Genomic DNA, 27,568 nt, shown 5'->3' with positions numbered 1-27,568 from the left:
ATGGTACCTAGGAGCTTAGTGTGGGGTTCAGGTTGTATGATGGTTTTACTGAAGGATGTGATGACAAAGGTGGATTTATGATGAGAGAGTGAACGAGGGAGAAAAAGCAGGAATTTAGTTTTTTGGGGGTTTAAGATGATTTGATTATCAGACAGCCACTTTTCAATGGATAGGAAGCCATCTTGGGTATGAGCTTGGAGTTCAGAGATGTTGTTGGAAATAGAGATGAGAGTGGAATCATCAGCATATTGAATTAGGGAGGATTGTTTGCAAGATGTGTGAAGATCGTTTGTGAAAATGTTAAACAGGAGGGGACCCAAGATGCAACCTTGGGGTACACCAGATGTGACCGGAAGGGAGGGGAGCAGGAAGAGAGCCATATGACAAATTGTTGCCAGCAAGAGAGGTAACTAGTAAACCAGGCAAGGGAGGGATCAGATAGATTGAGGTTAGCAAGTTTATATAAAAGAATAGGGTGAGAGACAGTGTCATAGGCTTTGGAGAGCTCAAGGAAAAGACGGGACATGAGTTGGTTGTTATCACGGGCCTCAGCTACAGTATAAGTAAATGATAAGACAGCAGTAGCTGTGCTGTGGTTTGGCCAAAAGCCATGCTGACTGGGTGTAAGAATGTTTTCCTGAAGGAGAAATTTAGTAGCTGATTATGAATGCATTTTTGAGTATTTTAGAGAGAGAGGGAAATGATGGCTATGGGTCTGTAGTTAGATGGGTCAGTAGAATTCCCCCTTTATTTAGAGGGATGGTGAAGAAAGACTTGCACATGACAGGGACTGTAACTTCTTGAATGGATTTCTTGATTAGCAGAGATACAGGATAGGTTATGGATTTAGCAGCTAGTTTGAGGAAAATAGGTGGGAGATTATCTGAAGAGAAAGAGCAGGGTTTGAGCTTAAGCAGAAGTGATTTGATGTAGGAAGTAAGAACAGGTTGAAAGGTGAAGAGTTTTTTGTTAAGTGGGTTGGAAGGGGTAGGAGGGGTGTTTGTGTTGTGGTTAGTGTGTGTAAGTTTTTGGACAGTGTCAATGAAGTGATTATTAAGAAGGTTAGCAGTTTCTAGAGGAGTGTTATTTGGGGAGGGATTGGAAGTGCAACCTGGCTGCAGAATTTTGTTAAGGGTAGTCCAGAATGTACGTGGGTTGGATTTGCTGTTGATTTGGGAAGAGTTTCAGTAGGATTTTTTATCATTGTTGATTTGTTTTTAAACAATGTTACAGAGTTCTTTGTAGTTTTGGAACAGGGATGGTGCTTTGGGTTTAGCCCTGGCTTTCCAAGCACTGTTTCTTCTGTGCATAAGGGATCAGATTTCCATAGACAGCCAAGGAGCATAATTAGCTTTAATTCTAATCCTCCTGGAGGGGACAGGGGAGTTGAGGGTATCTAGGACAATGTGGTTAAATTTAAGCACAGCTTCATTGAGAGGGAGCTGCTGGAGGAAGGACCAGTCAGTGCTAGACAGTATGGAGTTAAACAAGTTTGCATTAAAATTAGAGAGTTTACAACAGTCTCTATAAGAGTGTGATTTGGGTAGTTGGGCGGAGTGTCTTTGGATGGAGGTGGAAAGATGATCACTTAAGGAGTCTGTTAAGGTACTTGGGTTATGATAGAGGTTATTGTTAGTGAGGATCCAGTCAATAGTAGAGTTGGTAGAAGAGGTTTTGTGCATGCGGATGGGGGACATTACCTGTTGGCGGAATCCATGTAAGTTGATACTAATTTGTGGAGAGTCAGTTGTAAGTTTAGACCAGTCAATGTTGACATCACCAAGGATCTGGGTTTCATAGGGTATATTGTGGGAAAACCAGGATAGGATATGTTCGAGGGTTGGAATATTGTTCCCTGGGCGGATATATATGGAGGCAATGGCAAATCTCTTGTGTGAGTTTAGGTGACAATTCAGGATGATTAGTTCAGTTGGCTACCCTACAAGCTATATCTAATTCATCCATGAGGCTTATCTCCCATGTTGCAGAAGGTGCCTCAAGGGCTGCAGGTTCAGGCATTTCCATCAGGAGGCATAGTACGCATCCTGAAGAGCTGTCGAGCACATCCAGTCATCTTTGCTCAGAAAGGGCAGAATGGATGGAACCATGACCATCTGGATCTTTGTGTGTCAAACTGACTCATTCAATACATTGAGATCCAAAATTGGTCTCCAGGCCTTGTTTTCTTTGGCAGTAAAAAGAATCTTGAGTAAGTTCCAGACTATATCTGATCTGATGGGACATCTTGGATGACTCTTTTTTTCTAGCAGTTTTTGGATTTCTAGTGCTGCTGCTTTCCCCTGATTGGGTGCAGCATAGTGAATTTTTACGGATAATGATGGAGGTAGGGAAAAGGGAATTATATAACCTTTGGAAATAATTCTCTGCACCCAACTGTCTTTTGTTATATTTAGCCAGGCTTTTTAGTGCAGAGATAAGTGACCCCCGACTGCCTCCAGATATAGACAATCGGGCCTCCATTCAGGAGCTCTGAAAGGGTCTGTCTGAAAAGCAATCTCTAGACCCCTAGTTTTGTGGGCCTCCTCTGCTATGAGGGAGCATCATCTTCCATTATTACTCCACCTGCTGCATCTGGGGGGAACTAACTCCATTTGTGTCCTGGAAAGGACCCTGAGATTTTCTGAACCACATTTTTGACCTCCCCTTTGACTCCTGGAAGAGGTCCTTTGAGGGGTTGAAAATTGCACACCCACTGCAGAGAAAGACCTTCCATCTTTCTCACACCTGGACAGTGTGCCTTTACTGTGTGGCCAAACAAGGAATTGCTGTCAAAGGAAGCATTGATTAATGATGACTTGAAGGGCTCTGCAAAATCATACAGCCGCATCCAGGCATGCCTCCTGATGAAAATGCCTGAACCTGCAGCCCTATAGGCACCTTCTGCAACATGCAAGATAAGCCTCATGGACGAATTGGATATAACTTGTAGAGCAGCCAATTGAGAGATTAATGAAGATTGAGCCTCAGCAGTTCCAGTTCCAGAAAGAGATTTGGATAATTCTTGAATCAAATCTCTTTGTAGCCTAGTAAAACATGCTAAATAGTTCAGTGATCTAAGTACAAATGTCGATGAAGCATAAATACATTTCCTAAATCTGTCTATCACCCTTGACTCTCTATTAGGAGAAGGGACAGTGGAACTCTGTTCAGCAAGTTCCTATTTTGTAGCTGCTGCCATAACCATGGCATCTCCTGGATCCACTTTACTCCAATATTCCTGGCCTACTGGTGGAGTCAAAATCTGGTCTGGTCTCTTGGGGATTGGCTCAATCATATCAGGTTTGTTCCATGCCCACTTGGGGATCAAATCAATAAATTCATCATCTGGCAGAGTAACCCAGGAGGTAGGCGGATGAGTACCAAATGCTTCTAGAAATACTAATTCCTCAGGAGGAGAGTTTTGGGAAGACTAGGCACCATTTTGCTTTTGAAGCTCAAGAATTTCTCCAAATGAGATGTCATTAGGTGGCGATCAAAATACTATGCTGGGTAGACTGGAAGCTTTGGACTGGCAGTCCCGGTGGGATAGAATGTTGAAGATCACTGTGCAAAGTCATCTGAGAAGTAGAAGGTGGATCCTAGGGGGACATACCTGTCTAACCTGCCAGAGGAGAGAACACTCTCTTCACTATCTCAAAGGCAAACTGCTCCAGAAAGAAGGAAGCCAATGGAGCTGAGAAAGTGAATTTCTAGATATTCACCTCTCTCTGCCCCAAGAGCAATCCACCTGAAGTAGAAGTCGGAGCCAAGCTGTCCAGTGTAGAAGCTCCAAGAGGAAGAGACAGTTTTGAAAACCTTGAAGTTGACCCTATGCTCTCAGATCTGGCAGGGAAGCTTCGGCTTTGAGAGTCCTCTGGCTCTGAGGATATCAGAGCAAGTGCACACAGAACAGTAATCAGATCCAAAGATGATATTCTCTTTGGATCCGATCCAGACAGTTCTGGAAAGTTCAGATCTGAGGGCTCTAAAAACACTGGCTGAATAAGAGAAGGAGCTGTTATCGTTGGAATGATAGTTGGAATGACTTCCTGACCCAAAGGGGTAGGAACCATGAGAACTCCCTTATGAATTTTCTGCATGAAAAAATTCCTTCTCATCCTCTCCACATCTGCTTCTGTGAGATTCCTAGGGGAACAAGAGGATATCTGGGACAGCAATTTTGAGGGCCTCTCTAGAAAGGGAGAAGGCACACTGGAAGGAACCAGATCCAAGTATGTAGGATCCGAAATATGTTTGGTCAGATCCAAGGATGTAGGATCTGAAATATGTGTGGCCAGATCTGATAATCGTCAGATCAGATGTAATTTTGGATCCACTTTTTCTGTCTTTCTTCTTGGTTCAGAAGATGTAGAGGCTGGAGAATTCAAGTACCTACAGGTTTTTAGAGTCTTTAGATTTATGTTTGGTGGATTGAACCCAAGCAATGGCTTCAGAAAAGGGAGATGGCAGTAATCCCTTTAAAATCAGCTTATTTTTCCTGTCTGCTAAAGCCTGGGGGTTGAACCCATGACAAATACTGCAGTCTTGTTGCAAGTATTCTGGTCCTAAACAATATACACAAAGATTGTGAGCATCAGACAAAGGCAACTTGTCACATTTTTTAATACCTGTTGGACCCTTCTCAGACATTTTCCTAGTTAAGAGACAAAGAAGTTAAATTAAACTTTTTTTAATAGGCCTTTAGAGAGGAAGTATGGAAAACTGAATTATCTCTCAGTGAAAACTCAAGAGCTGAAGGTGACCACATCTAAACGCTAAAGCAACAAACAAGATCTTAGAGATTTTAGGGGTGGTGCATTATGCGTAGGGAAGGAACTCAACAGTTTGTTAGTGGCCACAAGCTAGTAAAAAGGTCAAGATGGATCGGAGGATCAGATCCAATCCCATTAGCTGAGGAAAGGATGAAAATGGACATCACATTTCGTAGGCTCATACATGCATGTTGTTATCCCCTCACTGAGACCAGAAAACAAAAAGCGCCTGACCTGCCATATGTAGGAGGAGCCATGGACACCACAATACAGACAGTACTACAAAATGACCTGGCCACTTCATCAGTCACCACCATCTGATGGGTGACTAATTATTTAGCTACCACTCCTAAACTGCTGGATGAAGATTTATTACACAGGAACTTGAAGACAATGAGAAATATTCCCAAATTACATTAATCACAGACTCTGTTGATCCATGGAGCTTCTTGAATGCTTAATAAAAGAAGAAAAATGTTTTGGTAGATTCAGCCCAATATGACTATAGTGATTGCAACTCATGTGATAAATTATGAGATGTAACCAGATGCAAAACCTGTTGGCCTTTGTCTGATAGATAATGCAAAAGGTCCCTAGGAAACAACTTCTAAAAAGTAGAAGTCTATGACTACATTGGCCTTTTCTTTTGACTATTGTCTAGTGCCTTGCCTTTTGAATAAAAGTAATAGTGCATCCAATCAGTGTCACAACAAGAATATTCAAGATCTAGGAAGATCGCAATTCATACCTTCTTTATTTAGCCACACTCAAAGAATTAAATCATGCAGTATCATTACTGCCTCAGGTCTAACCTGTGTTTGCCATAAGAACAATGTCTAGAGCTTATGCCAGAAAGGTTTGGCATGTCTTTCTTTGCATTTAGAATCTAGAATGTTGTGTATATTATTTTAGCAATAACTGAGGATTGGGTATGGTATATTGAAGGCTTACTCAACAAAGGCAACCATGGGTAAATCTTCAATATAATCTCACCCACAAATTGGGTATTGCTACTATACAATGGCATTATTTAAAAAATAATTAATTACTTTTCTTAAATAATGCCTTTGTATATCAGCGCTGTGGTGCTCTTCCCCTTTCTTTCCACATTCTTCCACTTTGTTGATATACTGCGCATGCGTATGTGACTTGCGTTCGCATGCTTACACAGGACATCAGTGGTTTGGAGAAAGGAAGATCTCTGTTGCTTTTTTTTTTTTTAAAGAAAAAAAAAACAGTAAAATCCAGAAAGTTTGCAGATATGAGAGAGATGGGAAAAATACACGGAAAATCAGGTACATTTTTTAATTTTGCAAAAAGTACCTGATGTTCCTTGTATTTTCTCTGACCTCATATGTACCTCTTGGTCTCTTAGCTCAAAAATTGTGGCTAAAGCCATAAATAAAGGAGTAAATGTTGCTCCTATAAACTGAGAAAGCTGTGAGAATAATTGTGCATTGTGTAAATAAAAGAAAGTCTGAAACTAAAATGTGTGTCATTATTTAGTGACATTGTTCATCAGTGATTTGTTGGAAAACCACAAATTTTATGAAGAGTGGCTAAAAAATATGAGGCAAAAGTCTGAAAAGTTGAAACTAATGCCTCTGTATGATATACCAATAGAAAAAAAAAGACTAGCCACTCAATGATACTTCAGTGACCGGACTTTTTTCTATTGGTTTATGCTCAATGTACAATGGGTACGCTGGTTGGGCTGATCAACATGTACATTTTTGAATACTAACAAACTGTCATTGTATAATTATAGTTATGGTACCAAATAACCACTGCATTGTAATACATCGCTATTGGTAGATAACTGTTATATTAGTGCATGACGTTATGGTTGTATAGTGTTATGCTGCATTAATATGCTAATAAAGCTGGTATTAAAGCAACAGAATGCATCACATTTACCAGCTCATGGTGGATATGTTCTATCCGTCTCTGTGCTCAGTATTTTTTATCTGATATTTCAATGTTTTGACTAAGCTGAGTTACATATTTCTATTTTATCCTTAAAACATTTATTATGTAAGGTAGCCTAGCAAAATCAAAATAATTTAATTATTTTGTAGATTTTATGTTTGTATGTATATTATAAACATATGTGTACGCACATACCCTCATACACACACACACACACACACACACACACACACACACACACACACACACACACACACACAAGCACGCCCACCCACCACTTTCAGTTCCTGTTACAAACATTATTTATACAGCATACCTTAACACATATGACCACATTTACAAATTTGTGCAAGTATAATGAGCTTGATAATGATTAAATATGACATAATGCATTAAGATGCATTGGAGTCAGAATGGGTATTAGTAAGGATTTTGCTTATATCCTTTCTCTAAGGCTTAATTCAGATGGTATATGATTTTTGAAAAAAAAAGTAAAATAAGAAATGTATCTAGATACTATAATGTACATGCATAAATAACTAATAGAGTAAGCTATACAGACATGTGAATGTAGTTCGGTGAGTGAAAAGAAAAGTGTATGAATTATGGAAAGCTGGTGGATACTGTTCTGACATACTCCAACAGACCCTACGACAGATGCACCTCCTTGTTGGTGTAATGTGTACAGTTGTTATGGAACTCATGTTAGCTCTGTGTAAAGTCACTGTAACAGCTGAGCGAGATTGTTAACTGGCACAGAATTTCATTCCACATGCTCAGACTTGAAACCAGATTACCTTTACAGTATCTTCATTATCGGCATACTTTAGGTGCTGTGTCATTCTTTAGTCATACTTGTCAGACAAGTGAGAAACGAGCAAAAAAAAAAGACATTCATAGACTTAGAATTGGATCATTGTAAAAAGTATATACTAGGGAGGCTGAACTCCAGCACTATAAATTTCCAGAAAAAAAAACAGAAGAAGAAATGTTTTTGTTATGAAAGGCATTATTAGTTGATGTTAAAGCACCACAAGGGTGCCCACTAAAAGAAGAATGAATGCAGAAATATAGAAAATGAAACGTGTTCTGAAGACATGCCATGCATAATGGAAAGTCTAGATGGTGGATTGTACAATTTAAAAGAAAGAGTGAGAACACAGTAAACAGGCATTTTGATCAAATGCTGTTTTCATTGTTTATAGATGGAGGATAAGGGCCAACAAAAGGGTTAAGTTAGAAAGAGACCAGAATACACAGCCACTACATAAAGCTAGATGTTTATTATAAACCAATAGAATAAAAATAACTCAGAGCACTGGAAATACTCTTTTATTAAAGGAGTATAAGTGACTCCTACATCTTGACTTGTTGACTTCAAAATAGATAGAGAACAAAAATTATATCCAGATTTTAAGTCTTACTTTTTTAAACCTTCTCCAATTAAGCCAAACACACAAATTAAATAGTGATATCTTCAAAACACCACATATACATTTCGTAGTTTTATATTAAATAAGACAGCACTTTTTCCTTTAAAAAAAAAACTTTTGGATACACTGTTCTATATTTTAAAATGCATGAAGCCTCTCAGCTTAGTAAACTGTGTTCTCTGTAGCCTTTACAATACACAGTGATTGTGTACAGTGCCAAGAACATCACAGCAATGGCATTGCCTTTACATATTTCATTTAAGTGTTGTCCCAAGCAGCAAAAGTGTGAACTGATTTGTGTGTCACTTATATGTCACTTATATTGCTAAACAAGTCTAACTGCGACTGTATGACTTTTTTTGCTATATACCATTTTGGAAAATATGTGTGTGTGTGGTCCTATTGACCACAATTTTACTTTGTAAGTTCTTAAACCATTATTTTATGGTAGTAGTGATTTAATATTACTTTGGTGACAGAGCTGAAAATAAATGACTAAAAATCATTTAAAATGCAATGTCTGTACTTTGTTTCTTTCTTTATTCAGACTGATAATACATATGAAAGCTATATTTAAGCTCTGTAAAATATGTAACAAAAACTGGCCCAGAAAAATTGCATAAGATGTTCTAACAGTGACAGGATAGTTTTATTTGTATCTGCTCTTTCATAAAATACATTGAAGAGAAAAATGCTTGAAAGCTGTAGCTATATATTGTTTCCCAGCAAAGGACCGAGTCTTTGAATTAAAGAATCTCTAAGCTAAGAACACAGAAAGAAACCAGATGCAAACAGTTAATTTATGCAAACAGCAGTTCAAATCAATTGTGTGAAATCATGTGTTTTTTATTTTTTACTTTACTTTTTCTGTTGTAATAATCACTGGCTTCTGTGGTGAAAGACAATAAACTAGAGTACATATTTTAAGCTTAAACAAGTGAAGGGTCAGTCATTCCTTTGAAATAAATATTAAAACATATGACCCCAGCTAACCCTGGAACTTTTAGGAATTATTCTAAGGCAAACCTCCTACTATTAACTGACGCCCTTGCAAAATTTCAAGCCCTGACAAACCCTGAGAGAACTGCTGCCTTTGTAGATTTATTCACAAAATCCCTGTAAATTATATTAATGGCTGCATTTATACAGCTGTATCTACCAAGAATAAGCACAGAACAAAGTCAGAAGCAAACAGCTGTGGTGGAATCCAACATCAATAGGTTATGTAACAAAAGGAAGAAAATGAAAACAAATATTAGGGAGTGCAATGCCCAGCAAGGTAAAAAAAAATAAAAAAAAAAACTTCCTGAGCAATGTAAACAAGTCCACCAAAGCAAAATTTGAGGTAAATGTCTCAGGGTGCCTTCTTAATAGCATGAAACATGACCTATCAGTACCACTAGAGTCAGTAATTAACCATAGCCTCCAGACAGGCTTTGTGTAAAACAAATGGAAGACTGCAGCTGTCATCCCTATGCACAACAGTGGTCCATCTATGGACCTGGCTAACTACAGAGCAATATGTCGGACTACTCTTATATGCAAAGCTATTAAAAGAATTATCATAAAATGACAAACAATGACATAGGAAACATTTGGCCACTGAATCTAACCCAGTTTAATTTTGTCAAGGGCAGATTATGTATAGTCATCTTGGTGAAATTTTTCAAGAAGGTCACAAAGCCATGGCTGAGGGCAAAATGATGCGCACAACCTACCTTGATCAGTCTAAGGTATATGACACAATAACTCACGTGGGCATTGTAGATAAGCTCACTAAATTAGGCATAAACCCATAATTGATCCCAGTGGATAGCTAGCTGTCTCACAGATAGGACCCAAATGTTAGGAAAGGGGAAGCTACACCACAAAGAGGCAGTGATTAGCAGAGGCCCTCAGAGCTCAATGCTGGGGCTTCTCCTTTTTGGCATCTACTTCAGTGAAGTCAAAACCAATGGAAAGCAACTCTGCCTGGCTAAGACTGCAAATGATTGCAAACTAGCTGCAGTCATTGAAACCCACAATACCAGAAATACCTTTTGAGAAGGCCTGACACAGATAAACAACTTTTACTGGAGCCACAGTCTAAAACTCAATGCAAAGAAAGGCATAATAATATCTTGTGGAAAGATGGCCACGCCTAGAAATTGCCACATTGGTAATATACCTCTAAGAGTAGACCCAGTGGTCTGAGATTTGGGAATGCATTTGGACCGTAACTTGGCCTTTGACCTTCATTTGTCTATGGTAGTGCATAACTTATAAGTAAGGACATGACATCTATGTTCAAGGATGTCATTGGTACACTGTACTTGGTCCTCATTCAACTAATGATTTGTGTCGCCCACTTCAAAAGCAAAGGTATGACATCCAGGTTCAAGGAAATTATAGTATCACTCTACTCAGCCCTTATCAGACCCATCATCAAGTAGAGTGCCCCCTTTGGCAGGTGCCTTATTATGCACTTGGAACAGTTGGAACACCGTCAAATATTTCTTAACAGGAGAATCCAGGGTGTGAATATCCTGTCCTACTCAGATTGCCTTAGTGCTCCATCTCTTTACTCAGTCTTCTACAGGTTACTAAAAGGTGATCTTTTCCTGGCATATAAGGCATCCTCAGGCCCAGCTTTGATGGACCTCTTGGACACCTGCAGTGCAAAAAGCACTAGGAACATTAGACCCAAGGACATGAACTCTGCCTACAAATTTAAATAAAACTGTTACAGAGACTGATATGTGTCTCAAAGGATATTTACACTTTGGAAAAGCTTCTGTATCCATGTGAAGCAGAGTTCATCCTTGACCCTTCTCAAAGCAAAACCATGTTGATTGGATGGGAAATCATAAAGTCTCCCCCAGGCTGACACCCATGTCTATGATGAAGAGAAGTTGATAGTAAGTTAACTAATCCCAAACCAACATACCACCCACATAACCCATAGATAGCTCCTTATTAACATATCTCCTCACTGTGTAGTCATTCAATATACTTGAGGACAAAACTAGGCTGTGTTGCATGGCTAGGCTTATAAAGACCCTGGTTGTCAATAGCTTAGAACTAACCCATGAACCTATGAACAATGCACCCTTCAATATATATCTGACCAGGCATTCACAACAATAAAGCATCCACAGAGTTTCCTTACAATAAGAATACAGGGCGTAAACAACACATCCTAAGTAAATCACCTCAAAGCCCTGTCCCTCTACTTGGTCTTCTACAGACTGCTGTGTGATGATCTATGGCTGGCCTAGAAAAGCATGCTCTTATCCCTCTATGACTGACTGTTGCACATATGCTAAACTAATAACATCAGAAATATCAAATATATGGACTTAAACTTCTGCTGCAACACAAGTAGGACATGGAGGTATGAGCTTCAGAGACTACTCATCTACTGAAACAGTCTGGCACCAATGCCTCTTATGGACAGAGGCAGCCTGTAAATGCTTGACCACCCTTTGTCCAAGGCTATATCCAACACTAGAAAGAAAAAAACCTGGGATATCAAATCATGACAGATGCATTTGGAAAGCATGGTTAGGCTTTAAAGGGTCCTGCGGGCAATTAGCCCAGTAATCAGCTTTGAACCTTTGAATATAAAATCTAAACCTTGCTCCATCACAAGTTAACTCACAAGCCCCCCCCCCCCCAGCACACAAACGCATGCACTCATATTTGCTCAGAATGCTTTTACCTCTGTTCTTAACTGACACCATATTTCAGTGGAAGAGGCCTTTTCATCATCATTCATCCTGTCAACCATTGGTAGAATATCCTGCCTCCACTTCTTTAATTCCACCTTTTCCTTAAGTTATTGATTAATGCACTCATGGTATCAGAGCCGGATCCAGCAGTAGGTGACATAGGCAGTTGCCTAAGACACCAAGAAGGCTAGGGGTCCAAAAATGGGAAAATTAAAATAAACAAATAAATAAATAAATAAAATAAATTATATATATATATATATATATATATATATATATATATATATATATATATATATATGTGTGTGTGTGTGTGTATGTGTGTACTTATGTAATAATGCGCCACTTTTTTTTCCAGAATTTGATTATGATCTGATGATTCCGAACTGTTGCATGCAATGTGCATTGTTCAATGTGTGCAAGCTCGCAGCATTATGTTTCTCATCAGCATGATGGTTGGCTTGGCTTTTTCCACTATCTTATAGGTTCATAGGTTCATAGGTTCATAGGTTGGTACTAGGCTATCAGCCTTAGGGCCTATACAAGCCTAGCCATAACAATTCCCTGGCTATTTCTTCCCACACTATTTACTTCCCTGGACCCCTGTCTAGCAGGGCGACTGATGTGATCCCTGGGGTGAATTTCCTTTCTCCCATCCAATCGTCAAGGTTCCTTTTGAAGAGGTCCAAAGAGGCACTCTGCTTGACATGTATGGGCAATCTATTCCAGAGTCTGGGGAGTCTCTGGGTCAGGAACCTATCCCTCCAGCAAGTTTTGTTTATTGTGATGACAAGGTATAGATCACTGGAGTGTGGCTCTGAGGGATTGGGATTTCTTTAAGTGTAGCATGTCCAACAGCTCTGGGTTTGACATGGCCTTGTATGTTAAGCAGAGAGCGCCTCTGAGTAGACGATATGCGACAGAGTATAGCTGGAGTTTTTTAAGTCGGTCAGCGTAGGGCATCTGCTTTTGGCCTGTGATTCTTTTAGTGAGGTATTTCTGCGGCCATTCCAGTTGTTGCAGATGTCTTGAGAGGTACATACCAAACAGGGCATTGTATTCTATAATGGGTCTAATGAGGGATGAGTACAGTGGGACAATGACCTCCTTTTTTCTGGATGAAAAGCCCTTAGTGATGAGGTGTGCCACATAGAAGGATTTCCTGATTGTTGTGGCGATGTGGTTATCGAAGATGAGACCACTGTCCACCTGTGTCCCTAAGTCTCTTATCACACTTTCAGTGTTTAGTGTACTGCCACCTATATGGTAATTCACGGATACATGTTTTTTCCCAAAGGGGATAACTACATTTCTTGGCATTGAGCTTGAGCCCATGGCTCTGGCACCAAGCATCTGTTTCTGTAAGGCCCTTTTGTAGAGTATCCACATAATTTGGAAATTCAATAATGGCTCCCAGTTTGCAGTCATCTGCGAAATTTGTTAGCCAGAATCCCTTATTGTTGGCATGTACTTCAGAGAAGTAGATGCCAAACAAGAGCGGTCCCAGGACTGAACCCTGAGGTACTCCACTTGTCACTTGTCTGGAGCTGGATTTGGAGTCGGCTACTTTTACAGTGTGGGTTCTATCAGTAAGCCAGTTAGCAACCCATTGGGTGACGTAGGAATTAATGCCCAGCTTAGTAAGTTTATTTATGATTCCAGAGGGGGGATGGTGTCAAAGGCCTTGACAAGGTCTAGATAGGCTGTGTGGACCACCTTACCCTTGTCCATGGCTCTGGAGACTGATTCGAAGAAGTCAATCAGGTTCAGGAGACAAGATCGGCCCTTCACAAACCCAAACTGGGTGGGGTCCAGTGTTTGAAGCTTGCCAATGTCTTTGTTTATAAGTTCCATGATAATACGCTCCATGGCCTAGCAGATAAGGCTCATCAGACTGATGGGACGGTAGTTTCCAGGATCCAAGGTGGATCCCCCCTTGTGGAGTGAGATAACTGTAGCTCTGCGCCACTCAGTGGGCATGAAACCTGAGGTGAGGCTATGATTAAACATAACATTTAGGTGAGGTGACAGTTCATATTGTAGTTCATGTACTACACAGCCCGGGATGTCATCTGGTCCCATGGATGCTGTATTCTTAGCTTTGGAGAGTGTGTTTTTTACCTGTGTGGCCGTTATTACCAGAATTTGGCAATCTTCCTGTATTGAGATGGACCATTTAGGGGGTGAGAGGGGGGTGAAGTTGGCACTGAATCGATCTGCCAGGATATTGGCAATATCCTTGGGATCAGTATATTTAATGCCATTCTGTTTTAGCTCAGAGCAGATCTGAGCATTGTCATTTAGATTTGTGACATAGTTATAGAATGCCTTGTGGCTGTCTTTGGAATCTTTGGCAATTTTATTTTCATAATTAGCTTTGGAGGATTTTATGAGGGATCTCAATTTCTTACTGAGGCTGGTAAGGGAGTTTTTTGCATCCTGGGATTTTCCTCTTTTCTGCAACAGTTTCTTCCTTTTGTTGTAAAGTTTGCTTATGGCAGGGGACCACCAGATTGGCTTCCTTTTTTTGGATGAGAGCATCTTGGTTCTATATGGGATGGCACGATTCATGCATGAGTGGATGTGCTCGTACAGTGCCTTAGTGTAGGATTCAGCTGAACTTTCAGTTCCCATCTGCATGGGTGTCATGAAGTTTGTCACTTCTGACTTGAGTAGCATGAAGTTGGCTTTGGAGAAGTTTTTTATGGAGGTTTCCTTACTGGGGGGGGTGGGGGTGGGATGTGGATGTTAAGGGTGATTAGCTTATGGTCAGACCTGACTAACAAGGGGGTGACCATAGATGTGGAGCATCGATTTCCCATGTTGGTAATGACCAGGTCTAGGATATTGGAGCCTATTGGTACTATGGATTAGTTGATCCAGGGCATTTGAATTTATGAATTCCAAGAACCGTTGGGCAAAGGTGTTGGTAAATGAGTAGTTTTCCCAGTTAATGACAGGGTCATTAAAATCACCCAGTATTAGGGTGTTTGGTTCTATCTTAATATTTTCCAGTATCTTTAGAAAGGTGTAGTGAGAATCTTGGGGTATTGTGGGGGATCTGTAGCAAGCCACAGTTTGGACTGCAGTCTTACCTAGTGTTAGTTGCACCTGGAGAATTTCAGACGCATTGTGTTGGGCAACTAGCCTGGTGGTGTGAATATCCTTGGTGAATATTGACCCTCCTCCACCTTTAATGTTTCGGTCCTGGTTTGGTGGCCGAAAAGTGTGGTAAGAGTTATAGTCTGGTATTGCAGGGGTGCTCTCTGGAGCCTTGAATCAGGTCTCAGTTACTGCACAGATATCGATGTTCTCCATTTTTAGGAGTGCCTCGAGAGAGTGCATTTTGAGGTTTAGACTTCTAGCATTGAGTAGCATTACCTTCAGATTTTGCATGCTTGTACCTGTTATGGTGGTGGTTTTGTCCTTTGAACTTTGCCTAAAAAAAGGCACTATAGGGGTGGCAAGAGCCTTAGCCATTAACCTGAATCCCAGGGGTGACAGGTGTAGACCATCTCTGTCAAAGCATCGTGGTCTATCGATCATGTCGTCCCAGGCAGACAGATACTGGATCCCCTTTGAATGACACCAAAAGCTTAGCCAATTGTTGAAGTCAATCATTTTGTCCTTATATTGTGGTATCACTCTGGGCGAAGGCAGGATGCTACTCAGGGCTAGGGTCATACCTGCCTGGGCCACATGATCTGAGAGCTCTTCCATGTCTCTTTTCATGTAGTCCAGGGAGGTACGTCTCAAGTCATTCACTCCAACATGGACAATGACAGAGTCATATTTGTGACTTGAGTGCATGCGTTATGTGGCGGATCCTGGCATCCAACAGGCAGCTGACTGTAATTTTCTCCTTGTTCAACCTAGTGAGTGGGACATCAGTGTGCCGGACTATAGAGTCACCTATGACTAAAGTGTTAGGTACATTGTCTTGCCTTAGGGGCTGTTGCTGGATGGCACACTGGTGTTGTGAACTTTGTGACACTTTGGTTGTGATTGGTGTTTGTTTGCGTTTCAGCTTCAGAGGTCCTTGTTGCTTGGGCAGGTTACAGTTAAGGGCCTCTGCATATGTGGATTTAGTGTTGCTATATGTGGGTGTTGATGGTGTGGGTTTAGAAGGGCTATGTGTTGCTTGAGGTGTAGTGTGGGTGTTAACCTTCTCCTCTTAACTGTCTAGCACAATCTTGGGTGGAGAGAGCTTTGCTTCCATTTTGGCTATTTAAGTGCACCTCTCACAGTTTGCAGTGTTGGGTGGTAGGAGGAGAGGGTTGTCTGTGTACATGAGGCAATAGCTGCATTGCCCCAGTATGCCCAGATTCACCAGGTGGACAGGAGGAATCACCAGAAGCTGACCCTTGGACATGCCTGGTTTGGTGCTTTTTTTTTTTTTTTTTTGTAAAGTACAGGAGCTGTTTTCCCTTACTTTAGCAAGGTACTTTGCAATTATAGGCTTAGTGCCTACTATTAATTTCTCCTTATTAACAAGGATAATTGAGTACTTGTATCAGTTTAAGGCTTCCTAGTGCTTTCCAGCAGGTATTAGAGCAAGTGCTAGTCACAGGGATGCTTAAATGTAAGATGAAAAAAATGCACACTGCAGTGTGCACTAGAGAAGTTAGATGTGAAAGTAGTTACCTTAAGTTTTACCTGTTTAAAAAGTTAAGGTTTAGTGGAGAGTTACTATTTTTAAAACAGCAAGATGGATTGAAAGGGGTGGTCACTTTTGTATTCTGGTACTATGGAATACAGTAGGATGCCCAATAAATTTAAATAGTTGAAGGGGAGTGATTTCAAAAATGATGAGTTTGTGAAATGTAAATTGTAAATTGTAAAATAGAGAGGACATGAGATATATGGTCAGATTGACATTAGAGGCAGGCAACTAAAAAGACAGTGGTATTTAACAAGACAACTGTAACTGGGTGGGAGGGCGGGAAAATTTGCCTGACACAGAAGAGACAGAGCTGTGGTCTCTTTTGAAGTTTTAATATGCTGTTAAAGCAGAATGCAAGTAAAACACAAGGTAAAGAAAACAAACCACAGTATTCAAAATATAGAAAGGCAATAAAGTAATACAAAATACAAAAAATAAAAGCAAACTAACCTTTCCTTCAGAGCAAAGTGTAGCAGAGTCTGGATGAGCCTTTCTGGTAAACTTTCTGGTACACTATCTTAGGAGTGTGTGGGGACACATTTCTACTATTGATGTTTTTTTCTTCCTCAGTCATCAGACTAAGGACCATTAAGCGGGTGCATCGGTCTGCCTCCCCCTGGCCTGACAAACTTAATAGTTTGGTCAGTTCTGCTGCAGGTCACAGGTCACAGTGCAGGTGTGGGTTTAACATTGCTCATTAAACCGTGCTTTATTTTTTTTACTTGTAATTGGCTCGGCTGATCCTGATGTGAGTCCTGACTCACAGACCCTCCTGAAGTGTTAAAAAAAAGAAAAAAAAAAGAAAAAAAAGAAACAGAGTTCAGTGGTAGCATACATCAAACAAACTGTCTATCCTGATTAGTGAGTTTGCAAACCCAAATAAGCATAATAGACATTATGGCTCAATCAAGGGCATAAGCTAAGTAAGTCATCACAATCATTCTCTCCAGAAAATTTAAGTAGTGAGGAGAGTAGGGAATTGTCCTGTTTTTCACTGTGTGTGCGCGCGCATGCGCGCACGCATGGGCAATAATGAAATGAAATGCCAGGTTTTTTAATTGTTATTGTACTACTGAAACTATTACTAGCATTCTGCTTTCTTGTGCTGTTGTGTTGGCACACACAATCAACAAATTTGTTTCTTGGGAGTCTTTTAACACTGCTGTTTCAAAACCTTAAAGTATCCATGCATATTTACCTTAATGTCCAGTCTTTCTCTGATGTTCGACACAAAGGATACTAATTAATGAGAAATACTTCAGTAGTACAGGATTAGAATGCAAGTTGCATAGCAAAGCGGTGGATATCAAAGTGGTATTTAGAATTAAATGATTACAGTTTGTAGGTATTTTTTCACATTATAGAATGTCTCTGCTTTAATACCAATGATGTCAACATCAACTTGGGTAATAGGTTTATTAATTAGTTAGAATGGACTGCAGTTTGGTAGGATATTGATAAGACAACTAGGGCAATCTCTGACCTTGTCCTGATGGAGATGCTGGACATCCACAAGTCAAATGGCACAAGAGTCTCTGGCTGTAGGGATCTCAACCTAGCTTGTGACATTAACAGAACATGCTGGAGAGACAGATATGTCTCCAGAGACTGTTGCTTCTCTGGAATAGACTTCTTATTCACATAAAACAGAGCTCCTCACTGACCCTATTCAAACACAGCCTAGATAATTGGATGAGAGACAACAAATTCATCCTTGGGGTGGCACCCATGTCTCTCATGGACAGGGTAGCCAGTGTTGATCACAGACCTGCTATGTTCATAAATTGATTCTTTAAAACTACCCACAAAAGAACAAATACGTATAATTGGGATTAACATGGCTAGGCTTGTAAAGGCTCTAGGGCTGCTAACCTAGTAACCTCCTATGAATCTATTTTTGGACATTGTGAGGTTTCCCCTTCCCCAGAGTAGTGTGATCCTAGAATTAGTATATAGAATTAGTGTATATAAGCTGCAGGGCTGCAGTGGGGGTGGGGCTTGCCTCCCTGCATAAATGTTCTTTTTTATGTTGCAGTTTTTTATGTTTTTTGTTTTTTTCAATATAATGATATTGAATCTATATGTGTATGTGTGTGTGTGTGTCTGTGTGTGTGTATTTATATATATATATATATATATATATATATATATATATATATATATATGTGTATATATATATGAGACATTATTTATGTCATTGTTCTGAAAGTCAACAGCTGTTTTGTCGGCAGAACATCTGAGTGACAATTGTGTGAGATTGCTACATTACCAGTGTTTGGAAGTATGTTCTTCCCTGGTACTATGTGATCTCAGGGTTGGAATATATAATTAGAAGAGGGTGCTGTGTGGCTTTTCCCCATGTAAAAAACACTGTTTTCTACTTGTATGCTCCAAAGGTATGTCTTGAAGCATGCTCAGGTCTTGAAATATTTGTTTTCTATTTTTTTGGGTGCATTACTGTGCAGCTATAGATAGATAGCTAGATAGATAGATGGACAGATAGATAGACAGAGGGATAGATATCTTCAGAGAACAGCAAAGAGGCTCTATTGTTTTTTCTTTTTCTAGTTGCAAAATGTGATATTCATTGGTCTTCCATGGCCTCTCTTTTCACACCTATGAACACATAAATATGTTCAGGGAACTGCAACAAGGTTCATTTCTTTCCTTTTTTTTATGTTGTGAAATGTGATATTTATTGGCCTTCTGTGCCCCTCTCTTCACATCAGACGTGGAATAACTATGAAAGTACAATCTTATACCATTTGTGAATATTAATGATGCCAAGCTAGCATTCCATGCAATTTGAAACCTGTCTGATTCTGATCTATGCAATATATTATCTGTGCAATATTTCGTATACTGACGAAGACATGTAAGTGGAATAGTCTTGGTGCATGTCATTGTACTTGTTACTGCACTGCATAAATGACTTACTGTTGTTATTGTTGGATTAGCTTTAGCATATGTGTTATTGTTGTAGTAATATTAGTATATGTTGTATGGACACTGAGTTCGAAGTAACGCAGTTTCATTCAGTTGCACTGTTGTGCACTCTACATGACAATAAAGTTCACTTTGACTTTCACATCTGTAAACATGTACATATTTTTAGGGAACAACAAAGAAGTTTTTCTTTTATTTTTTATGTTGTGAAATGTGACATATCATCCACCAACCTGTTAAAACTCCCTCCCTTCAACTTATGCTATAAATTGTAATCTCCAATCCTCTACCAAATCCTTATTGCAAGTCTCCAAACCATACAATAAAGCTGGTAACTATCTTTATTCTAACTACTTTGCCAAAAAATGGAATTCCATCCCTCAGACAATTTTTACCCCTGCAACACATTTCATTTCACAAAACTCTTAAAAAGACTACCTAGGAGACAACTGGATCTGCTCATACTCCTGTCCTTGTTAATATCTGCCACCCACTGTTTCCATAATTTCTCACTCTCTACATCTATCGCTACTTATTCACTCTCTGCACAACATCCACACACATGGCCCAATTGGTATCTCCTCCTCTCTTCTCACTCCCTCCTGCATCTTCCTTCACTCACAGCTCTCTTATTTCTTAACTCCTGTCCCTTTTATTCCTTCATCTTATCCTCTTTGTTCTAAATCTCTGTGTATTGTATCCATCCTTAGCAGCTTTCCTCTTCTTCCTGGAATCCTTTAACTCACATACAATTCTAGTTACCAAATGAGGACAGGAACAAACCGTGACCTTATACATTACTTTTCTCAGGCACAAACCATTATGTTTTCAGGCACTAACTGCTGTATGTCACAAATTTTTAAACTTCTGTTCTCAATGTGTATCTTATTATGTGTATTTTGGGCTTCATTTTGAAAATATTCATATATTATCTTTGTTCCCTGTTTTTGTAAAATCTTGTAAATTTTGTTCTCTGTAAAATTTTTGTAAACAGTTTTGTAACTTCTTTCTGGAGCTTTTCTTCCCAGGCCTCCACTGAAAATGGGTTCACACCCAGCTGGACTATTCTGGTAACCAAAAGTAAAATAAATAAATAAAATATATAGCTAGATAAAAGAGATACAGATAATCTTTTGTCCTGGTTTGGTGCTTAGCCACAGAGAAAATAATAATTTTCACAGGAAGATAAATATGTAGCTGATTCATTTAAGGATTACATCCTCTGCTTTCTAAAGAGTTTTTGAGTTATCCATATTGGAGTTCTTCATGGTTTTGAATATTACCAGCTGGTTTAGTGCCACCTCTGGATTTGTAATGAAAGAAATTTGTAGGCTCATAACTACCTGTGTCTGAAAGCTAACCATGTACTCTGTATACACAGCATTGTGAGATACAAGACTGAAGTGCCTGGGAATAAATACGTGATTTCATTTTCAGTGATCACAGCTTTGATAAAAACAATTGAAAACTGTCAAAATCTCTAAAAATAATAACATATTTTTTCAGGAAGGATGACTCCCACTTAAATGTTTTAACCAAATTAGACTTTATAGAATAGTGGAGAAAAGGGACTTATTTTGGTTTTAGTAAAAGTCTATAATTTTCTTTGTCTTTTGTGTTGTGAGTTCAGAAAGGAAAATAGCTTTCTTGAAACACAGTATTTGAAAACATTGATTGTAGCACCTGTGTTTTACAAACCCATCCAAATCCCAGCCTGGACTTATCTATTTGCAATACTGGATTTGCTACTCTGATCTTCCTCAGTTGAAGAATTCTATTCAAGTTTTCAAAGAAGCATGTTATAGTCTGGAATATTTTTGTAGGAGCTGAAGTGTTGACCAGTCATTAGAAACTATATGTTTCCAAAATTTTGGAACCAACACTTCTGATCTGTCCCTGTGATGGTAGTGTCAGTAGACTATCTGGATTTGATGTTCACTGAGATACAATATAATTAAGTGAGAGAGCCATAAAAGAATACATAATTTCAGACAGCATGGTATCATTGTCTGGATATGTGACCTCCTCAGAGTCACATATCTGCTAGATAAATAAGTTTTAGTCCTAATGTATGCAAGGACATTAAGTTTTCTAAAACAGTCACATTTCATTTTGCATAACCATTTCATAATAGCCCATCTACTTAACACATTCTTTATTCCGTTAACATTCGGGTGTAATGTCTTCATTTACCTTCTCTTTTGGTGCCTTTTTTTCTTTTCCCATGTAACTATTTCACCTACAGAGGTGCAAGTATCAGATCGACTTCCCTCAATACACTTGCAACAAATTCCTTCTCCAAGGCTGAAAACGGATATGACATGTCAGCTTTGCCTATAGAGTCTAAAGAATTTGTTTCTTGTTTTACATCTCCTTCTTCTTGTATGTATTCAGTATCTAAACCCTCTGCAGTTACTGCTGTTGTCTATCTGTACAACCATATTATTATTATTACTATTATTATTATTATTATTATTATGGCCTTATGACCCGCACATTGTACAATTTATTATACAGCTTTCCTTTTGGTGACCCCCTTGGCCTTAATTAGCACAAAAATCTTGTGGGTAATTAAGCTTCTCATGGCCCAGTTATCTACAAACAAAACATTATGCAGGCTGCCATGCCTGCCTAATATTACGTCTACTCTTTAATATACAGCTGGATTTCAGTATGTCTTACAACCTTTCACTTTAAAGAAATGGATCAGCCATCACAAATTAACACAATCTGAAGTTGATGTAAACAAAAATTTAAAAGAAAAATTAAATATCGCAACCATGGCATGCCATACTTCCTGTAAGAAATGTATTCACAACAGATGAAGCTCTACTGAAATAAAAGAATGAAAGCATATAACTGACAATAAATTTCTTACGACATAGCATGCTTGATTTTTGTATTTTTTTTTAAATAAGTTAATCATACTTCGCACACTCAGTCCATAAATGCAGTCTGTCATTTATGATGTGTGAAGTTACTGTAGCAAGCACCTTACTTAATTCACTATCAGTGCCTTTTTCTTCCATATATAACATTTAAATAAAGTGTCTCTTATTCAGATATAAAGCAAATTTATTCTTGGTGCTCTGTTTTTCCTCTGCTCAAAGTTCTTTGCAAATATGCTTTGTTCTCAGATATAGTTCATACTGAAAATATGCAAGAGCTTTAGTTTGTTGAATATGCAGCCCTAGGGATGAAATTACCTTCTCTTAAAACTTATATCAATCCAAGGAGGCGTACACTCACTGGAAAGCTGACATTTCAGCAGGAGACATAAAAAGACCCATCCATAAATCTTAATGCATTGTAGTTTTGTTTAGATTTCACTGATTGCAATATTGTTTATGGTCCATAGAGTTATATGGAGAGTTCCTGGAATTCCCGTTCTCTCATGAAGCAAAACTTTACATTTTGTGGGGTTAGAGTTGAAACAGAAGTAATTGCATCATTATGAGTAGCAAAATTAGCAGACAGATTTGTGGATGGTCAGTAGCTTTAAGTCATTTGACTATGCTGTTTCAGAATGCCTCATTACATCTAATAGGGTGATCAGGATCTAACTTGTCCAGTTCAAGTAACTTTTCCATTGGCAACCCTCTCTCCCATGCAGCATACTGATAACAGCATTCAAAGAGCCTTCTGAGCTTTGTTTTGATGTTGAATTTATGCTCCAGAGCAAGTTCAGCAAAATCTCTCAGATGGTGAGTAGATGAATTTTTGTGTCTTGACCAGTTTTCCCTTAGTCAACATAAATGCCCTGAAAATATGCCTGGCTGGACTAACCCATTCAACAAAAGAAAGTTAAGTAAACAAGTAAATAAGTAAGCAAGCAAATAAATATGTACATAAATGGATCCCTATCAGATGCTCGAGTTGTAGAATGTCGAAGACCATATGTCCGAGACCATATGTCTGAATCTTTGCACTTTGAAAAAAAAAAAAAAAAACACAAAAATGAAATAAAACAACTTACGTGATGTTTTTGTTTGTGTGTGTGTGTGTGTGTGTGTGTGTGTGTGTGTGTGTGGGGTGAGCCACCCTGTACCCCCCACACTCCTGCTACTTAAATATACCAACTCCGAGATTGCACTACAGTAAGAAAAATGGCAAATCCTGAGTTCTGCTCTGTACAACGATCTCAATACAAAATGTTCGAAGTTGCAAAACTTCTGACATATGGTCTTTGATGTTCTGCAACTGGAGCATCTGATATTGATTCACATAAACATATGTTTGTGTGTGTGTGTGTGTGTGTGTGTGTGTGTTTGTGTATACTATATATATATATATATATATATATATATATATATATATATATATATATATATCTTTCATAGCGGTAATGGTTAGAGAATCATGACCATCTGTCGTCCTATGGCAGTCAGAGATTTCTTTTATTTAGATCAAATATCCCTATTATATTCCTGTAGTGTGCCTGCAGTGGTGGTGCTGCGGTAGCGTTGTCGCTTCACAGTAAGATGTTGTCCTGCTCGATTTTCAGCTAGAGCGTCTTCTGTGTGGAGGCATGCGTGAATGGGCATACCTTCGTTGAAGGTTGTGCGTCAGGGCCAGCAACTTGGCACGTAAAAATCTACTGCCAGTCATTAGCAGACCGAAGTTCTGCTGTGGCGACCCCTAACCGGGAAAAGCCGAAAGACACAACAAGTGTGCAGTGCACTGTTTTGGTCAGTGTACAGTGGTTTCTTTTTAAAGGCAGACCTCAGTTCTGCAAAGGTGTGTGGCGTACATGAACTGACCTCACCGTGACTTTGATCCGGTGTCATCATATCCCTGATTTCCTTAAGCGATGCAGTAATGAAGAGTCTCCTCTTATATCCTTCTTCCCACAACCTGGGAGAGGTGGCCAGTTTAGGCCAATTTGTCCCACCTTTCTGATTGCCAGCCTGTGTCTGAGATGCTACATAAAATTATATCATTAGCAGATTAAGTGGAATGCCTAACCTATATCAGTGGATGGCATGACAAAGCACTGGAGAAGTTATATACAAGCACTCTGAGCCACACACAAATTAGAGTGTTACAAAGAAAAAGACTTGTGTGGTAAAACTTAACTTTTATCATATTATTAAAAGTCCCTGGCTCATCGATCTTCCAGTGCTCCAGGGAGGTTTACCAAACTTTAACTTCTTTTCATAAATATATAACATCACTAATTGCCTAGACAACTGATACAAATTACCAGTCTACCATCTTAAAGTAATATCTGCCTTCATGGCTATAAGAATGGCAGATATGTCTTTAAGATGATAGAGTAAAGAAATATCTGAAAGAAATATCTGTCATTATGGCTTTAAGAATAATAATTTAATAAATAGGGAATTCACCCCGAGGATCACTTCTGTGGCTCTGCTCGACAGTGGCACAGGAAAATAATTTTCTTGTGTGGCAAAAGCCAGGGTACCTTTTTGGCCGGGCTTGTATAGGCCCTAGGGCTGATAACCTAGTACCTACCTATGAAAATGAAGTAAGTTTCATTTTGTTGCAACCAGTTTCATATCTGATCTCAGATAAACTGGATGTTGCAAAAGGAAAATAACTTTTAAAGCCGATGATTGATGTTGCTCCTGCAAGAAGTGCCTAGCTACTGGACTAACCACTCTTCTAACTTGTAGATATTGGATGTAGGGCCAGCTGATGGTGAGAAGTAGTGAAGACTGTGTTTCTTTGGGTACACATATATGCAGAGAAGGTTTAGCTTGTTTATCCCCTCCCCAAATTATTCAGGCAATAAAACTAGTTCCTGTCCTGTATTCACTAAGAATTTCTATAGGAAATAGAACCGCAAGATATGGTTTTATGTATTCCCCTGAAGCTTTATACTAGCCTTTCTCAAATTGCCTATGCACAGTCCTTCCTCTCCTGCATTCAAATTTGCAGGCCAAGTCCAGCAAGTGTATCTCATCAGATTGTTTGAGTTAGCTGTAGGCATACAAAGACACAAAAGATTGAATACAGAACAGCTGTTTGCTTCATTCCTTCAGTTTGTGTACAATATATTGCTTTTCAGAACAGGGGAATCTGCATTATGGCTGGCCACTCTTCTGTGAAAAGGATGACACTTTTATTGAGATACATAAAGCAAACTCTCACATTTTGTCCAGAAGCTTCTATAAGCATAACTATACAATTCTTAATGTGTGTAGTTCATTTCATCAAGATTTCATATAGAGAAGATATGTCAAGGAATGGTTCGCAGTCTGCACTTTCAATTTTTTGATTCGCTTCTTACATGGATAACATTAATTTATTCCATTTTTATTACTTTTTGTAGTATCAGCTTTGGGCTAAATAGGTTACAAAGGCGGTTCTAGGAATGCCTGACTGAAAAGACTATGATACTACTGAATGAAGTTGCGTATCAACATTAGATGAGTTTATTTAAATGATAGTAGTATACGAACGTGTGTTTATTTATTGGGCATGCCTTTAACTCTGTATGGATTTCATGATAATAGAACGAAGCAGGATCGGTATAACTTACAGATGTCACAGTGTGAAGTGTCTGTCTTGGCAGCAGGGTAGCAACATTTCGGTAGAGATAGGGAAGGGATAGTCATAAATCAAAATAACTTGTAGCGGGAGGGCTAAGATAAAATGTAACAGGTAAGAATCAGTTGTACTGATGCTATGTAAGAACTGAAGTGCAGAAAAGCCATAAGCTAGCCATTTGAAAGACTGTAAGAGATCACGGAGGCATATCTGAAGGAGTAAGGGAGATGACTGTAGGTGAGTAGATGAACTAAGAAGTAGCCTCAGTAGACATTACTGAAGGAAAAGTATTTGTACCCTAGTATAAGCAGTTACAATATGTGTTGCAGTCTTGCCTGGGCAGGACAACTTGTACATAGTGAAGTAAGAATACATGGATTATGACAGTAAGAGATACTGATATACATTACAGAAAGACTAAATTACTGAAGAAGAAATTTTGAAGAAGGCAAATTGACTATGACAGACTTGTCAAAGTGACAGATGTTAAAATGTATACTTTTGTTATACCATTGAAGACTGAGTGACAGTGAATGGCTCTTAAAAGAGGTAGACAACTCAGTCATGCTAGACAGCAATTCATATTAATTGCTGCTGTTGTTTTGTCATTTAGTTGCACGTGTCACTTTGTGATCTCAAGGACTTTAGTACACCTGGCCTGTCTCTTATGAACTGCTTCTTTAAGTTCTTGTAATTACATATTCATTACTTTAGTAATACTGTCAATCTACCTTACCATCTGCTGCACCCTCCTTCTTTTATATTCAGTTTTTCCCAGCATCTGTGTCTTCTCTAATGAATCCTGTCTTCACACTATATGGGTAAAACATTTCAGTTGTATTTATCTCTATATGCATTGACTGATTTCATCTTTTTCTAGTCCTCAGAATTCTCAAATGTTTTCTCAGATATAATAGCTCAAAAGCATCGATTTTCTGGTACATAACCTTATTTATAGTTCAACTTTCAGAACAGTATATCATTAATGGGAAAACCTTAGCTTTGATTATATGAAGCAAGGTGACATTTTTGCTCCTTAAAATCATATCAAGGTTTGCCATACATGGCATTCTTTCCATAAAAAGCAAGCAGTTCATATAAATGCATACAAAAAGCTATTTCTAACAAAATGGGCATTTGGAAGTGGGACAATAAAGTTAGTAATTACAGGAATTATAGGACTTTCCTGTACTAGCATAGAAACCATGTAACACAAAAGGAATATGAAAAGAGTGTGTAGAAAATAAGCTATGTGGTATTGGGGGGTTGGCATATAATGGTTAAGGGATTACCTCACATCGATAAGGTACAATGTTTAATTCTCAACTTTGAGGGAGATCGGCTAAGTTTAAAATGGCCCTCAAGGGCAACTAGCCTAGTACTTACCTATAACTGTTGGTTTAATAGAAGAAAGTGAAGTAAGACAATGCATTTTCAGTGATCTCTGTCAAAAAGTATCATTAGAAATGTTTGATGTGACCACAGGATTGTTACAGTACTAATAAACACTGATATCGAAGAGAAGAAATTCTCATTAAATGTAACCGAATAATATGGTAACCTTTCCATCTTGTATTTGAGAATTGTGTAGCAGGGCTTCAA

The 27,568-nt window shown here is 38.9% G+C and overlaps 1 protein-coding gene across 2 annotated transcripts in view; it reads left to right on the top strand.

Annotated features, from left to right (window-relative positions):
* The window catches only part of ASB5 (ankyrin repeat and SOCS box containing 5), a 685,704-nt gene that overhangs the window by 288,935 nt on the left and 369,201 nt on the right, over positions 1-27,568 (top strand). The window lies entirely within an intron of this gene.

The sequence above is a fragment of the Protopterus annectens genome, chromosome 2.part1 (assembly GCF_019279795.1).
Source record: "Protopterus annectens isolate FY-2018-M chromosome 2.part1, PAN1.0, whole genome shotgun sequence".
Lineage (NCBI taxonomy): Eukaryota > Metazoa > Chordata > Ceratodontiformes > Protopteridae > Protopterus > Protopterus annectens.
Note: the sequence above shows the minus strand (reverse complement) of the source record. Positions and strands in the feature narration are given on the sequence as shown.